Source organism: Rana temporaria, chromosome 7 (assembly GCF_905171775.1).
Source record: "Rana temporaria chromosome 7, aRanTem1.1, whole genome shotgun sequence".
In the NCBI taxonomy this organism is placed as follows: domain Eukaryota; kingdom Metazoa; phylum Chordata; class Amphibia; order Anura; family Ranidae; genus Rana; species Rana temporaria.
The window spans coordinates 23183786-23201473 of NC_053495.1; the positions used below are offsets into that span (position 1 = coordinate 23183786).

Genomic DNA, 17688 nt, shown 5'->3' on the forward strand with positions numbered 1-17688 from the left:
AAAACAATCCATAAAAAACGCATTTCAAAAAAGTTATAAATTGATTTGCATACTTGAGTGAATTAAGTATTTGACCCCTTTGTAAAATATGACTTAGACTCCTTTCACACTGGGTCATTTTGCAGGTGCTATTGCGCTAAAAATAGCGCCTGCAAATCGACCCTAAACAGCCGCTGCTGTGTCTCCAGTGTGAAAGCCCCAAGGGCTTTCACACTGGAGTGGTGCGCTAGCAGGACGATAATAAAAAAGTCCTGCCAGCTGCATCTTTGGAGTGGTGAAGGAGTGGTGTGTATACCGCTCCCACCCATTGAAATCAATGGGACACCGCAGCTATACTGCCGGCATTAGCACAGCGAAATTGGCGGTAAATCGCCACTTTACTGCCAACGCCACCCCCATGTGAAAGGGGCCTTAGTACTTAGTGGCAAAACCATTGTTGGCAATCACAGAGGTCAGACGTTTCTTGTAGTTGGCCACCAGGTTTGCACGCATCTCAGGAGGGATTTTGTCCCACTCCAAGTCATTAAGGTTTCGAGGCTGACTTTGGTAACTCGAACCTTCAGCTCAGTTCACATATTTTCTATGGGATTAAGGTATGGAGACTGGCTACTCCATGACCCTAATGTGCTTCTTCTTGAGCCACTCCTTTGTTGCCTTGGCCGTGTGTTTTTGGTTATTGTCATGCTTGAATACCCATCCACAACGCTTTTCAATGCCCTGGCTGAGGGAAGGAGCTTCTCACCCAACATTTGATTGTACATGGCCACGTCCATCGTTCCTTTGATGCAGTGAAGTTGTCCTGTCCCCTTAGCAGAAAAAAAAACCCCAAAGCATAATGTTTCAGTCCTTCACGGCGTAGTGTGTTACCAATTGTTTTCTTGGCGACTATGGTCCCAGCTGCCTTGAGATCATTGACATGATTCTCCCGTGAAGTTCTGGGCTGACTCCTCATCGTTCTCATGATCATTAAAACTCCACGAGGTGAGATCTTGCATGGAGCCCCAGACCGAGGGAGATTCACAGTTATTTTGTTTTGTCGCCCTCTCATCAAGCTACTTGGCAATGGTATTGTAGCCCATTCCAGCCTTGTGTAGGTCTAAAATCGTCTCCCTGACATCCTTGGACAGCTCTTTGGTCTTGGCCATGGTGGAGAGATTGGAATCTGATTGATTGCTTCTGTGGACAGGTGTCTTTTATATAGGTAACAAGCTGAGATTAGGAGCACTCCCTTTAAGAGAGTGCTCCTAATCTCAGCTCATTACCTGTATAGAAGACACCTGGGATACAGAAATCTTGCCGATTGATAGAGGATCAAATACTTATTTTACTCATTAACCCTCTGGGCGGTATTCCCGAGTCTGGCTCGGGGTGAGATTTTTATACCAAAAGCGGTATCCCGGAGCCAGACCCGGGCTCACCTCGCTGCAGCCAGAGACAAAGTTACTTACCTTGTCCCTGGATCCAGCGATGCCACCGCGCTGTGTGAGCGAGCGGGACCTTGCTCGATTCACACAGTGTCCTCCTGTGCCGTCGATCTCCGTTCCCTGCAACGTTACGACACACGGGGCGGAGAACGGCGCCAAATTCAAAAAAGTAAACAAACACCTTACATACAGTAATCTTACAGATTACAGTACTGTATGTAAAAAATACACACCCCCCTTGTCCCTAGTGGTCTGCCCAGTGTCCTACATGTACTTTTATATAATAAAAACTGTTCTTTCTGCCTGCAAACTGTAGATTGTCCATAGCAACCAAAAGTGTCCCTTTATGTCAAAAATGGTTTTAGAGCAGCGATAATAAATTATAATCACTTGCAGAATTGTGCGATAGCGATTTGTGGGGAAATTAGTCATAAAAAAAAAAAAAAGTAATGACAGCGACAATTCTGCAACTGAGTAAATTTTCAGTGATTTTGAGTTGATTACATTATTGAATAATTTTTATTATAATTATATTATTACTTGTTATGATTATTTATAATTATTTATATTATAATTTATAATTTTGTTTTTAAAAAAATGTCATACCCGGGATGCCTACTAGACTCTTGTTTGGTCAGATTTAAGTGAGTTATTCCTAAGAATTACAGGCCTACAGCATAAAACGCCAAATTTCCTTGCAAATAATGGTACCGCTTTCAGCATCTTTTTTCTGAATTAATCATACCGCCATGGAGGTTAAAATGCAAATCAATTTTTAACTTTTGAAATTAGTTTTTCTAGATTTTTTATTGTTATTCTGTCTCTTATGCCTCTTATGTGATGAAAAAAAACGACATTTTCTGTGAAGTAAAAAATGACGTTTTTGAAACTTCAATTTTCAAAGACGAAGTTGCATACACACCATCGTTTTTCTCACAATGTTCTAGCAAAGCGAGGTTACGTTCACCACGTTTTTCCATTGAAGCTTGCTTCATAAGTAGCTTCTGGGCATGCGCGGGTGAAAAAACGTAGTTTTAAACGACGTTTTTGCTTCACACGGTCAATTTCTGTGAAGTAAAAGTTGACTTTTTGAAAAACGACACGTCGTTTTTTAGAAGACATAAAACGACGTTTTCCCCCACACACGGTCAATTAAAGTGACGTTTTTAAAAACGTCATTTTTTTTTCCATCACATAAAGTGATGGTGTGTACGGGGCATTACTGTTAAAATAAACCTACCATTAATTATGATTTTTTTGTCAGGTTGCAAACGTTCAAAATTAGCAGGGGATCAAATACTTTTTTCCCCCCTCACTGTAACCATGACAATTGACCCATCCTTGCTATTCTACTAGCATGTATTAAAGACGCTGCCCCATACGATTGTATGCAATCATATCCTGTGAGTGATTTTCCCTGAAATATCAGGTCTACCACTTGCTCTTTATCAGCTACTACAGTAAAAGAACCAACTGTTGTAAAGTGCAAGCGATCAGCATGTGAAAATTGACACCCTTGCCAATCTGATCATGGCTGGTAACACATATTAAGGAAGTCACCTGGTATGATCATACGCATTGCTATCTAATCAATTATCCAACCCCAATCCCCCCCAGGCCCCAAAATCAGTATGAAATCTGCCTCCTTACCAGTCAATACAACTAACAAAACTGACCGTCATAAAGCACAAGAGATAACAATGTGACAACTGACCCATCCTTGTCATTCTGCTAGCACTTATTAAAGACTTCGCCCTGTACGATCGTATCCAATTATATTCCATAAAAGCGCAGTGATTTTCGCTGGAACGTCAGCACTACATCTTCCTCTTTACAAGTTGTTACTGTAAAAGGACCAACCGCCATGAAGTGCAAATGATCACATTGTAACAATTGAGCCATCCTTGCCTAGCCAATCGTGCTAGATTATTTTAAAAATGTCGCCCTGTACTATCGTACACATTCATATCTAGTTAATTAACCCCCCCCCCCCCCCAAACATCAGCACAATGTCTGCCTCCTTACCAGTCATTACAGCTAATGAATTGACTGCCATAAAGTGCAAGCGATCACAATTTGAAAATTAGTTCACCCTTGCCTTTCTACCTGTACCCATTTTGTACGTTTAAAAGGTGCCACCCTGTATTTTTTGTACGCATTCATATCCTGTGAACGAGCAATGTTTTTACCGCCTCGCTGGAATATAAGTGAGATGGTTGCCTCTTGGACGTTATAGTAAACATATAGGCCACAGTAGAGTGAAAGTGATCATCAACTGACATGTTTCGCCCTGTACAATCATACATACATACCGTGAATGGGCAAAGTTTTTCACACGAACATCAGCACAATGTCTGCCTCATTACAGTAAAGCAGGGGTGCCCAACCAGTGGCCCGCGGAGCCCTCTGAGGTGGCCCACTACCTCCTGCTCTGGGATGGAATAGAATAGAATACTGTTATTAAAGGTAATTTTATTATTAAAATCACAGTGTATATATGGGCATAGCTCTTTTGCAGTGGTTACCGGGCTGCTTTCAAACTGATCCGCAGGTGCAGATCAGCGCACCTTCGGGTTACCTGCACTGAGCCACAGACTTCTGTTATTACCTGCGAGTTTGGTGAGCTTTCTGAAAGTGCACCAAACCTGCAGAATATAATAGAAGTCTATTGCAAAATGCAGGAAAGCCAGGAAAAAAAACTGCAGCGCACCTCTAAGGAGTGGCAGACGTAAACCGACTTATGTCCAACCTCCAATCCGATACGCAAAAAAAAAAAAAAAGGGAGTATAGTGGGCTGTGTCTGCTCTGCATGACACGGACATACCGTCCACCCGCTCTGCTTATTGTTGCCCATGACTGGCTAGCAAGTTTCTTAAAGGGGAGTTTTAAAGGCTTTTTTAATGTTTATTAAAAGTCAGCAGCTACAAAAAGTGTAGCTGCTGGCTTTTAACCACTTCCATACAGGGCTTTTATACACACATCCATACCAGGCCTATTCTGGCACTTCTTTCCTACATGTACAAATCATAATTTTTTTGCTAGAAAATTACGCAGAACCCCCAAACATTATATATGTTTTTTTAGCAGACACCCTAGGGAATAAAACGACGGTAATTGAAACATTTTATCTTGCACGGTATTTGCGCAATAATTTTTCAAACACCTTTTTTTTGGAAAAAAATTGTTTCTTGAATTAAAAAAATAACAAAACAGTAAAGTTAGCCCAATTTTTTTGTAAAATATGAAAGATGATATTACACCGAGTAAATAGATACCTAACATGTCACGCTTTAAAATTGCGCACACTCATGGAATGGCGCCAACTTTGGTACTTAAAAATCTCCATAGGCAACGCTTTGAAATTTTTTACAGGTTACCAGTTTACAGAGGAGATCTAGTGCTAGAATTGTTGCTGGCACTCTAACGCACGCGGCGATACCTCACATATGTGGTTTAAACGGCGTTTACATATGTCGGCGGGACTTGCGTGTGCGTTCGCTTCTGCGCGCGAGCTACTGGGGACAGGGGCGTTAAAAATTTTTTATTTACATATTTATTTATTTTTTTACACTTTTTTTTTTATTTTATTATCACTTTTATTCCTATTACAAGGAATGTAAACATCCCTTGTAATAGGAATGTGTGTGACAGGTACTCTTTATGGAGAGATGCGGGGTCAATAAGACCCCACATCTCTCCTCCAGGCTGGAAAGCATGAAATCGGTGAAAAAAAATTCACCGATCTCATGATCAGTGTTGCTTAGCAGCCGCGGCTTTGTTTACTTACGGGGACCCGGGCGTGACGTCATCACATCGCGCCCGGGTCCTTCCTGCCAGCCCTGGACGATTCGTTCTCCGTGCCCCCGATGGCACGGGAGAGCCCGGAGAAGCACCGGATGGCGGCGGGAGGGGGGGATGTCCCCTCCCGCTGCCTGTAAGAACGATCTAGCGGTGGAACCGCCGCTATGATCATTCTTACATTGTGCAGAATCGCCGGCAGAAGAGAAGGATATCTGAATGATGCCTCTAGCTTCAGGCATTATTCAGATATCCCCCCACAAAGCCCAGGACGTCATATGACGTCCACCCGGATCGTTAGAGGTCCTTTGTGGATGTCATTTTACAATGGGCTGGTATGGATGTGGTTAAAAAACATGCACTCACCTGCTCCACGGTCCAGCGACGCGCCGGCCGGAGCTCAACTCCTCTCCGGCCGGCGTCCTCATTGTTAGTGTGGGCAAGCTTTCAGCTTGACGGCTGGGCACTCACTGCGCATGCGCGAGCGGCGATGCGCACTGTGATTGGTCAGGATCCCAGGCGATCGCCTACAGGGAGCGGCTGCTGTAGGCGATATGATGTATCGCTTAGGCGGAAGTGGGACACAAAGTCCCACTACTCCTGAAGCCCCCACTCCCCTCCCAAAAAAATGACATGCCAAATGTGGCATGTAAGGGGGCAAGGAGTGGATTAAGCGGAAGTTCCACTTTTGGGTGGAACTCCGCTTCAAGTGACACTTGCTCTTCAAAAGGTTGGGCACCCCAGCAGTAAAGGAACCGACCACTTTAAAGCGCAAGAGGTCACCATGTGACAGTTGACCCACCCTCATCATTCAACTGGCATTTTTCAAACATGTTGTCTTGTACAATCATACGAGATCATATCCTGTGACTGGGTAAAGTTTCTCTCTCTAACATCAGCACGACTTCTTCCTCCTTACCAGTTCAAACTGACTGCTGTAACGTGCAGGAGGTCCCCATGTAACAATCGGCCCATCCTCATCATTCCGGTCATGATCACTAGAACATTTCAAAGACGTGGCCCTGTACAGATTCAGATCCTGCGAATAGGCAATGATCTCCCCCTGAACATCACCAGGACATCTACCTCTTTACTGGTTGTTACAGGAGTAGATCAACTGACCACTGTAAAGTGCAAGCGATCACCAAGCGACACTCAAATGATCGTCAATATCCTGCTATCACTTTTTAAAGAGGTCGTCCCGTACAATCCTACACATTTATATCATGTGAATAGATAATGATCTCACCCTGAACGCCAGCAAGACATCTACCGCTTTACTAGGTGTTACAGTAGACAAACCGACCATTGTAAAGCGCAAGCGATCATCAAGCGACAATCGATCGTTCCTCAATATTCTGCTAGCACTTTTGAAAGTCGTCGCCCCGTACAACCATACACATACTGGGCTGGATTCAGATAGATTTGTCTATCTATCTGTGGGCGTAACGTATCTCCGATACGTTACGCCGCTGTAATTTAGGGCGCAAGTTCCGTATTCAGAAAGGACTTGCGCCCTTGGTTACGGTGGTGTAACGTATGTTGTCCGGCGTAAGCACGCCTAATTCAAATGGGGATGATGTGGGCGTGTTTTATTCAAATGAATGTTGACCCCGCGTATTAGACGTATTTTACGAACGGCGCATTCGCCGTTCGTGAAAAAATCCCAGTGCGCATTCTAGAAATTACGCCGCAAGTCGTCATTGCTTTAGACGTGAGCGTAACTTATGTACAGCTCTATTCGCGAACGACTTAAAATTTTCAAAACTCGACGCGGGAACGACGTCCATACTTAACATTAGCTACGCCTCATATAGCAGGGGTAACTTTACACCGGTAAAAGCCTAACGTAAACGACGTAAAAAAATGCGCCGGCCGGACATACGTTTCTGAATCGGCGTAAATACCTAATTAGAATATTCCTCGCGTAAATATACGGAAGCGCCACCTAGCGGCCAGCGTAAATATGCAGCCTAGGATACGACGGTGTAACTGATTCTCTGAATCCGGCGCATAGATACGACCACGCACACTCAGAGATACGACGGCGTATCCGGAGATACGCCGTCGTATCTCCGTTCTGAATCTGGCTCACTGTATATATCCTGTTAATGGGCAATGATCACTCCCTAAACATCAGCACATCTCCCTCTTTACTAGTTGTTACAGTAGACAAACCGAACATTGTAAAGCGCAAGCGATCACCAAGCGACAATCGATCGTTCCTCAATATTCTGCTAGCACTTTTGAAAGTCGTCGCCCCGTACAACCATACACATACTGTATATATCCTGTTAATGGGCAATGATCACTCCCTAAACATCAGCACATCTCCCTCTTTACTAGTTGTTACAGTAGACAAACCGACCAGTGTAAAGCGCAAGCGATCACCAAGCGACAATCGAACGATCCTCAACATTCTGCTGACACTTTTTAAAGACGTCGCCCTGTACCATTGTAGGCCTTTATATCCGGTCAATGATCTCATCACAAACGTCTGCCTCTTTACCAGTCCTTACAGCAAACGAGCCGACCGCCTAGGGAAATTCGCCCCATCTATGTCCGGAGCGTGATCGCACTTAACCCTTTCCCTCCCAGCCACACTCCCAATCCCACCCCTGCTAGCCTTGGTGCACACAACTCCTCCTGCTCTTCCCTCTGCCCAGCAGTACCCTCCCCATCCTTCTTCGTTTGATTCTTTCCCCCTTTATTCCTCCTCTCCCTCTTGTCCCCCCTCTCCTCTCCTCTCTCCCTCTCTCTCTCTCTCTCTTTCTCCAGCATGCTCCCTCTGCTCTGCTCTGCTCTGTCTTGTTTACCCAGCAGGTGGATGTGACGTCAGGGACTCACCACAGCAAAAAATAACAACAGCTCAATCCGCCGGTCCAGCGTGGGCACCACTTGCAAAGTGGAAGAAGAAGGGGGAGCGAGAAAATAGTGCCTGAGCCCAGAGAGAGAGGAGAGCCATGAGGAGAGATTAAACAGAAAAAAAAAATTAGACTGCACGCGGGAGGGAGAGGAATAAAAAAAAAGAGAGGAGGGAGGCAACAATAAACAAACAAGGCAGATTGAGAGAGGAGAGCATTGTGCTGGCTGCGCCCTGGAGAGCTGCAGAGAGTCCGGGAGAGACAGGAGTGAGCTCCACAGCGGAGGAATCTATTGTTATTTATTGTGTGGCTGTTGCATGCTGTACTTGCTGCCCGGGATCTCATGTGCATTTAAAAGGATAAAGCAATAACAACTTCACCCAACACGCCCTCCACACTCAACTGCCGGGGGTCTGCTGCTGCTGCGGGTGAGTGTTGGGCGGCTGTGGCTGCACTTTGCAGGCAATTCATGTCCCACTGCCATTGTTATTTGTCTGCTTTTTTTATTGCATTTTCTTCTGATCACTTCTACAAGTACTTTGTGTATGCCCTTTGCCCAGCTCTGGGTGCTGTGCCCAGCTGGCACCCACTTCCATGTCCTTTGAAAGTAGTTTGAAGACTTGTTAGCGCAGCTCTCAGCTGGAGATGGATGGAGGAGAGGACTGCCAGCTGATGGCACCACTTTTCCTTCAGTTAGATGCCACTTGGCTGGGTGCCAGTGTGCCCATGTGCTATTCAGGGCATTTAAATGCCCCTTTAAAGTAGTTTTGGGACTTCCTGGGAATAGTTTGATTTGCTGTTAGGGGAACAGAGAAGGTTGCAAGCTGCTGGCATCACTTTTTCCCAGTTAGATTTCAATGGGTTGGATGCCAGGGTGCCCACGCGAAAGCCCCTTAATCTTAGTTTTGGACTCGATGGCAGTAGTTTCAAAGAAAGAGCTGCAAGAAAATGTTTCAGTGGGTTTGGATGCCAAGGTGCCCTGTTAAAGTAGTTTTGGGACTTGCTGGCAATAGTTTTATTTGCTGTTTGTGAAGCATTGAAGTTTACAATCAGTTGGCATCACTTATTTCCCAGTTAGATTTCAGTGGGTTGAATGCCAGGGTGCCTATGTGCTGGGGATTTAAATGCCCCTTTAAAAGTAGGTTTGGGATCAGATGGCAGTAGTTTAAATCACTGTTAGGGGAGTAGGGAGGGCTGCCAGCAGTTGGCACCACTTTTTCCTAGTTAGATGTCACTGGGTTGGATGCCAAGGTCTTTAAATGACCCTTTAAAATAGATTTAAGATCCGTTGGCATTAGTTTCATTTACTGCAACCAGAGAATTCAATGACTTGGATGCCAGGGTGCCCATGTGCTGGGGATTTATAACGCCCCTTTAAAATAGTTTTGGCACTTGCTGGCAATAGTTTAATTTAATGTTAGGGAAGCAGAGAGGACTGCAAGCAGTTGGCATCACTTTTTCCCTGTTATATTTTAGTGGGTTAGATGCCAGGGTGCCCATGTGATGGGTAAAGGTTTTTGAATTTCCTGACCGTAGTTGAATTTACTGTTAGGGGAGCAGAGAGGACTGCAATCAGGTGGCATCACTTTTTTCCCAGTTATATTTTAGTGAGATGCCAGGGTGCCCATGTGCTGGGTAAAGGTTTTAAACTTCTTTAAAGTAATTTTTGGGGTTTCATTTACTCCAAGAGGAAAATGGAAGGTTAAAAGCATTCAACACTAGTGATAGTTCAGTGGATTGGATGCCAGGGTGCCCATATGTTAGGCAGGGGTTATAAATGCCCCTTTAAGTTTGTTTAGTGATCTGCTTGCTATAGTTTTATTCACTGGTAGGGAAGCAGGGAAGGCTGCCTGTAGTTGGCACCACTTTTTCCTTGTTAGAATTCAGTGCCATGGTGCCAGTGCACTAGGCATGGGCGTTAAATGCCCTGTTAAAGTATTTTTTGGACCTGCTGAGAATAGTTTAGTTTGCTGGGGGGGGGGGGGGGATTGACAAGAAGGCTGCATGCAGTTAGCACCCGTGAGATTTCAGTGGATGGAGTGCGAGGGTGCCCATGTGCTGGGCAGGGAATAAATGCCTCCTTAAAGTAGTCTTGGGACCTGTTGACAATAATGTAATTTGTTGTTAGGGGAACAGAGAGGGTTGCAAACAGTTGACAGCACTTTGTCCCAGTTTGATTCAGTGAGTTGAGTGCCCAGGTACCCATGTACTGGGGTTTTAAGTGCCCCTTTAAGTAGCTTTTTCGACCTGCTGCCAATAATTTCATTCATTACTAGGGGAGTGAAGAGGGCCGGCAGAACTTTTTTTTTTTTTTACAGTGGGAGCTTGGATGCCCAGATGCCCATGGGAAAGTGGCATGGAGTAGCATGGGTATCAGTACTCTGGGAGTGATGAGAGGGCCTGCAAAGTATTTCTTCCACCTCCTTAGTGTGGAACATTAATTCTTTAGGTGCCCATATAGTGAGTGTGCCGACCTAAGTCCCTGGCAGTTATTGTCACTGGTGATTAAAGTTTAGTATGGGGTGCCCTGTGCTTTTTTGTTTCTTTTTCATCCCATGCCCAGGTGTTGAGGGCATCAGTATAAGTAATTGTAAAGCTGCCATCACAGACTTTTTTTTTTCTAGTAAAATGTTATTCTTCCAGTACCCAGATGTTCATGTGCTTGGCATTAGCATTAAAATAACTATAAAATTGGCATTGCATTTTTGTGTTTGCTAGGAGGTGATAATGGTGGGTTTTGCACACTTTTTTCCCCCCATAGTAACATTTTATACTTCTAGAACCTGAAAGCCCTGGTCTACAGATGCCCATGTCCTGGGGCACTAAGTAAATATAGCGATTAGCAATGTTTTTATCCATTGCTGTGAGAGTGAAACGTTTCATCACATTTCTGCCTGTAATTTTTATTTCTTCAGCATAGCATAGCTTTTTTTTTTTGTGCTGCTCAGATGCCCATGTGCCAGGGACACCAATATAAGTGCCCCTTAGTTTTAGGACTTGGCTGATTTCATTAACTCATAACACCATTAGTTACCCCCCCCCCCCCTTCCAACTTGTGCACACAGTCTTGATACATTATGCATGTAGAAACCTCTAAAAAAATGATTAAAACTGGACCTGGCCCAAAGTTTGCTAAAGTTTCTAAAGTACCCGATTTAGTAGTGAAAACTAAGCAATCAGTAGAGTACTTGACAAAACTTGTGACTTTAGCATCTTTTAGTCTGAAACTATTTTCAACTGTAACTTTTGTTCCAGTTGAAACTTTTCGAGAATATAATAATTTTCTTACCAAAATTAATAAAGAAAGCAGCTAGGTTTTTCTTTTACTACCCAAGCAACCCATTACAGTATATCCTTTTGGGCTATTCATGTTGCCCATAATGAATCTGTTTGCTTTTACCAAATTATCTGTGTTACTGGAGTATGTTACAAGTACCTGCAGCTCTGTTATTCCACGCCACGGAGCGTTCAGCAGTCTTCTGAAAACTATTGTAGATGCTCAGAGAGAAGGGAGCAAAGCCCTCTATTATATCCAGGGTTCCCATTTTTGCATCTTATGCAATGCAATATATCCCAACCGTCATGCAAGCAGTAAAAATGGCATATGCCCTTTGCTTTCTGCTGGCCGCAGGGGCTAGGAGGATGCACACACGCAGTCCTTACTCCTTACTTGAAGATGCTTGTTATTGCAAGTCTAGTTGGCTGACTTATTATAATGAGAGTTTCAGGAACAAGCAGCCTAGCAAGACTTCCTGAAATGCTTTCTAATCTATACTCTGATTAAAAAAAAAATACTTGGTTCCTTCCAGGTTTCCTACAAACATATTTAGAGAATTTAGTGTAAAAAAAAAAAAAGTCCCTTGCTGCAAGCCTACAGATTAAAAATCCCCAATTCTTCAAGCCACCCACTTTAGCTTCATCACAAATAGTCTTCTATTCATAGCTAATTAACTCATTTATCTATTCTGTGCCTCCTCCTTAATGCAGGTGGCTTTATCAATTTCAGATTGCCTTGCTGGTTTTGTAGAGTATTTACATTTTTTGCACTTTTTTTTTCATTGTGTAAATAAAGATTCACTCCATTATCTGTTCCTGCATGCTGGCTCTATATAATTTTTTTTTTCCTGTAACACATTGCGGAAGGAAAATGCTAAAATAAATAAATAAAGCGAGCAGATAAATTGTTGCCTAAAATAACATTTTATAAGAAAAAAAATAAAAATCCCAGCAAAGTTTATTCCAAATGCCAATGCAAGTTGACAGCCTTCCCTCTCTTGTAACTGCTGGTATAATACATTCCAAGTCTTTTTCTACAAATACCATCTGTAAGATGATTATAATTTATAAACGCTGAGGCTTTGAACCATCTGACATGAGCCTTTTTTTTTTTTTTTTATCTAATAAGGGCTTACAAATTCCGGCTCTAAATATATAGTAATAAAAATTTAGTGTAATATAAAAAAAAAAAAAATATATATATATATATATATATATATATATATATATATATATATATATATATATATATATATATATATATATATATATATATATATATATATATATATATATATATATATATATATATATATATATATATATATATTATATTATATTATTGTGTGAGCTGAACAGAAAAATTATAGTCTGGCCTTTTAAAAGGGGTAGCAAGTTTTCACTGACAAAAGAAAATTTGGTAACCACATTGATGTGTCAGCTACAAAGAATAATACGTTACCTGCAAATTTTACACGTGTAATTGTGTGCTTAATACTTAGTCTAAAACCCCTGACAATTCTTCCTTTTGTGTCTTGATTTGAGTATGTGTCAAAACCAAAAATAACAGAAGAGCAGACAGGTTACACTTTCCTTTTCATACCTAGGTGTGTAGCGACACCTGGTCTATTCTGCCTTCTTTGCTTTTTTTTTTTTTTTTTTTGGGAGATTACTTTTTCAGCCTTCCTGTCATAATAAACTGCTCTATGATCCTGTGTTTTTCTTTCCAGGCTTTGGTAGCAAGCGATGAAGGTGGAAAAATAATCCAGCATTTGGGTTTAGAAATCAAGTCAACCGGACTTTTGCCAGGTGTGTAGAAATTCTATGTATTTGTGCTTAACAGTTTTTGTTTTTATATGCAGATAAATACATCTCATTTTTATGCTTTGCACTGTTTTTACATTTTTCGCTAAATAATAATAAAACAATAATAGCATCCTTTTAAAAAGTGAGTTGTTGAGTAAACAAAAAATAAGAGTTGCATGATTGATTTATTGCTGTGGAAGTATTCTCCTTTTTCTTTCTGTAGCCTCAGGATTAGGCATTGTCTGAGTAAGAGAGGGAAAGTATTTTTTTTTTTTTGGGTGGTTGGAAGGGGGGGGGGGTGAGTTGGTTGGAGGGGAATAAGTAAACAGCCTTCAACAAGTGAACCTTGACAACATAGATTAAGGAGTGCAGTGGAGATCAAACACAGCTTCTGCTGTGCTGTTGTCAAGAGCAGGATGGCTGCTGGCTCAGGGTTAGCAAGCCTACAAGTTCACTTATGCAGAAATGGGACTATTACAAACCTTGGCCTTTGTTGGGAGACTAAAGGTGCAAACTTATTACTAGAGCTTCATGTTTTATGTGCAAATTTTAACTTCTGTAGACAAATCTGAATAGGAAACATCCAAACTTCCCAGCACTGTAATACTGTCCATTCCAAGTAATTTTAATAACTGTTATTAGCTCTAAGGGCTACCCTTCATTGGGTACCCTTTATAAATAACTGAGATAAAAAAAATAACAGGTCATCTAAATTTGACGTAAATTATGTAAATATATTGTAGAAAAATGTGAAAAACCAAAATATATAAGAAATACATCTGACCTTTCATTTTTTTTTTTGTATTGTTTATAGTCGTACAATTATATTTTATGATTTTATCTTTTTAGTGCCATTAGCTGTCTTCTTTTTTTTAATCCCTGGACGGCTGGCGGCTTTGCAATTATCATCTTTCATTTGTTAACAAGAAAAATCACACACTCAGACTGAATGTGTGATATATATTTTTAATCAAGGACCTATGGAAAGATGATTTTGAAATGTTTCCATTTTTTCCTAATTAAGCCGTGCCTTTGTAACTGTGGCGGTGTTCTGTGCACTATATCTGCAGTCACGTAATTTGGTTTGGATTAAAAAAAAAAAAGAAGAAAAGATAATTACAATAAAATGTAATACATTGGGTGTGCTTGTCTGTTGTTACAGTTGTTAACTCTGTTTCACAAAGTAATACGAGAGGTTTATTTTGTATTTTTACTGGTGAATTTTAAAATCTGTATTTAAAAAAATTACGGTCTGTATGATTATATATGCAAACATGGCGATTTTATTTGCAAGCATAAAATTATAAAGGCAGCACGCCATCATTTTCAGTTTTGCATTTTTTTTTTTTTTTACCATCTTATCAAATATGTCATTATATTTTCAGGGTGTGAAAGCAGCACTCTGTATATTTAAACTTTTATAGTTTTCCTTAACTATGGTCGAGATATATTAGTGGCTGTCAGGTTGGATCATAGATTTTGTTTATGATAGAAGCTTCTTTAAGTACTTGGGTTGAAGAAACTCATTTAGCCCCCATAATGAAGACTGTTAAGTGTAAAAATGAAGGTTCTAAAAAGCCTTCTTTGCCCTTTGCTCTTTGGCAATAATCTTAAATTACTGAGATTTTACTGTACCTCTAAGGGATGGGTGTTGGAGGGCCGGAGTTGAGACTTCGCTCTGTGTTGGCTCACTCCCCTGTCTGAATAGTACCCTTTCCTTGCTTTTTGTTCACTAGCTGGACCAACTTTGATGTGCTGTACTGGTCCCCTTTGGCACTTTTTTGTTTTTAGTAGCCAAAAGGGAGAGCAAGACTCATTCTTAAAATTTTTAATGAGGGCCCAAAAATTTGCAACATTTAATTTTCAAAATGTTATGGTACATAATTGACTGGAGAGAGCTAACACTGGTTTAGCAAGGGGCAAGGAAGTCATTGTGAACAATGCATTTTTTTTTTATACAAGGTCTGGTCTGGCCTTTCACCTGTCAGTATGTGGGAGAAAAGGATAACCGTTCTATTTTGATATATGTTCCATGTAGACAAAATTTATTAAATAGCTGAAATAAATGCACATTTTGTCTCTTTTATTCCTATTCATTTTTTGTCATACTGCACTGAAAATGTTGCTCCTTCTAATGTGAAAATCTAAATTATCCCCCTGACAATTTTGTCAAGGTGTAAAGACATTTCTAAACCCACTCTATTGATGTGCTATGTTTTTTTATTCTTTTTTAACAATTTTCCCCACAAAAAAATCTTACCACAGTTCAGCCTGTAAAAAAAAAGTTGTAATCTGTTCCGAAAGTGAGAAATGTAATTAAAGGCAAATTGGCACACTTGCGCTAATTTGATGATTTTTAATATTTTTTTTTCTTGTAGATGTTGCAAGGTGCTTAAAAGTTGCAAAGTTCTGTTGCTGATGTCTTTTTTTGCTTGCCTGCAGTAGGGGGCGCACTTTTCTACCAAATGCAAGGATGATGATAATGATGTCACAAGTAATTTTTGGCTGCGGAGAGCTCTAGCACCTCTGATGAATAGACGTTGGGTAATGTGGTGTAGGAGTTGTTCGGAGTTAAGGTCGCCAGCTGTGTAACACTGACACAGATTGTTTTTTAAGGAGAACCGGGTTTGAATCCCGCTGTCTACTCCCTGCCACCCTGGGTGTGTCACTTTCACTCTGTATTCCAGATACTGAAAACTTCTTTGTACATTGGATGAAAATGTAACACTTCCTATTAAAAACAGTATATATGTTTAATGTATATGATATTACAAATCACCCACCATGTAAACTTATGTTCTGTGTCTCAGTTGTTTTAGTACCAGCAGTTTGAATTCTGTGCCGGAGAAACAGAGCTGAGATGTTCGCGATATAAGGCCCCGTACACACGACCGAACATGTCTGCTGAAACTGGTCCGCGGACCAGTTTCAGCAGACATGTTCGGTCGTGTGTAGGCCCGAGCGGACAGGATTCCAGCATACATTTGCCCGCCGGGCCTTTTTCCAGCAGGCAAATATTTCTGGACTTGTTTTAAAACAGCCCGCTGAAATCCTGTCCGCTCGGACATGTTCGGTCGTCTGTACAGACCTACCGTACATGTCCGAGCGCCCGCTATCCCTCGCATGCGTCGAATGACTTTGACGCATGCGTGGAAGCATTGAACTGGCAGGGCCGCCCACGTTGCCGCGTCATTATCGCGACGGCGCGGCCACGCCCCGCGTATTGTTTACGCGCGGATTTCTGTATGATGGTGAGTACAGCCACCATACAGAAATCCCCGGGCAGACATGTACGGTGAAAACGGTCCGGCAGACCGGTTTCATCGTACATGTTTGGTCGTCTGTACACGGCCTTAGAGAGACAAACTGGAAGCCTCTTGCTACCAATCGCCAGCTCATCCTGACATCAGCCTTAGGGTGGGTCTGTGACTTATGCTAGCCATACACAGCTCAAACCTAAGCCAATTCCTGTTGAATCGGCCAAAATTCAAGCTGTGGGTGGCAAAACCAGACTCCTCAAACTTAATTTGAAAAATCAGGTGAGCTGGGTAACAAAATTTCAGCCTCACAACGACGGCATCAAATCACATGCAGTTACTGTTCAGGTATTTAGACAGCTACAGGTGCTACGAATGTCCAAGTTTTAGTGTGGATGGGGGAACTGAGTGATTCCTCTTGTTCAGCCCGAGGGGCTAAATGAGAGGAATTTTAACCTAATTAGCCAGTCTTAAAGCAGTGTTAAAGAGGAAGTAAACCCATACAAAAAAAATGAAAAAAAAAAAAAAACCTGCAAGACAAAGGCATAATGAGCTAGTATGCACAGCATACTAGCTCATTATGAATTACCTCACATCGAAGCCCCCACAGCCATCCTCGTCTCCCTGACACTGGCATACAGACTGAAGCAGTGGCACATAGGTGCCATTGCTTCAGTTTGCCCCATTGCACATGTGCTGATTACATCGGCACATACAGGGGATATCTCCTAAACCATGCAGGTTTAGGAGATATCCTGGGTAAGCCTTAATAAAGGGTTACCCGTAGCATAAACTTGTTTTCAAGGGTTTACAACCACTTTAAACCCAAAAGCAAACATTTATTATATTGCAGCTTACCAATTCTTTGTGATAGCTGCATTGGTTTTCTTTTTTCATTAGTTTTCTATTTTCATCAGGTGATCCAGCCAGCAAGTCTTCTTTTTTTCTTTTTTTTTTTTTCTTTTTTTTTAAGAGAAAAGCTCTCTTGCAGTTGCAGGGATGATACAGACCATTTAACTGTGGCAGGGGTGCTTGAAATTATCAGTTTTTATTTATGCAAAACCTTTATCCAAAAAGGAAAAAACTGTTTGCTGTAACTGATTATAAAGTATTAGCAGGAGTTTGGCGTCAATTTGTTACTGTTTTTAAATCTGCTAGTACATCTAACACCCCCCCCCCCCCCCAGACTGACAATGCTGCTGTTGAAAGATTCCCCCTGTGCTCCTTCATCTGGATGGAGGGACTCTGAGGCCTCGTACACAC

General features: G+C 41.8%; 1 long non-coding RNA gene across 1 annotated transcript; it reads left to right on the forward strand.

The window, feature by feature from the left end:
- The first annotated feature begins 7960 nt into the window (after positions 1 to 7960).
- Positions 7961 to 16041, forward strand: LOC120945166. The gene is made up of 3 exons (XR_005750541.1): positions 7961 to 8514; positions 13093 to 13171; positions 15547 to 16041. It is a non-coding gene; the product is annotated as an uncharacterized LOC120945166 (long non-coding RNA).
- Positions 16042 to 17688: the final 1647 nt, after the last annotated feature.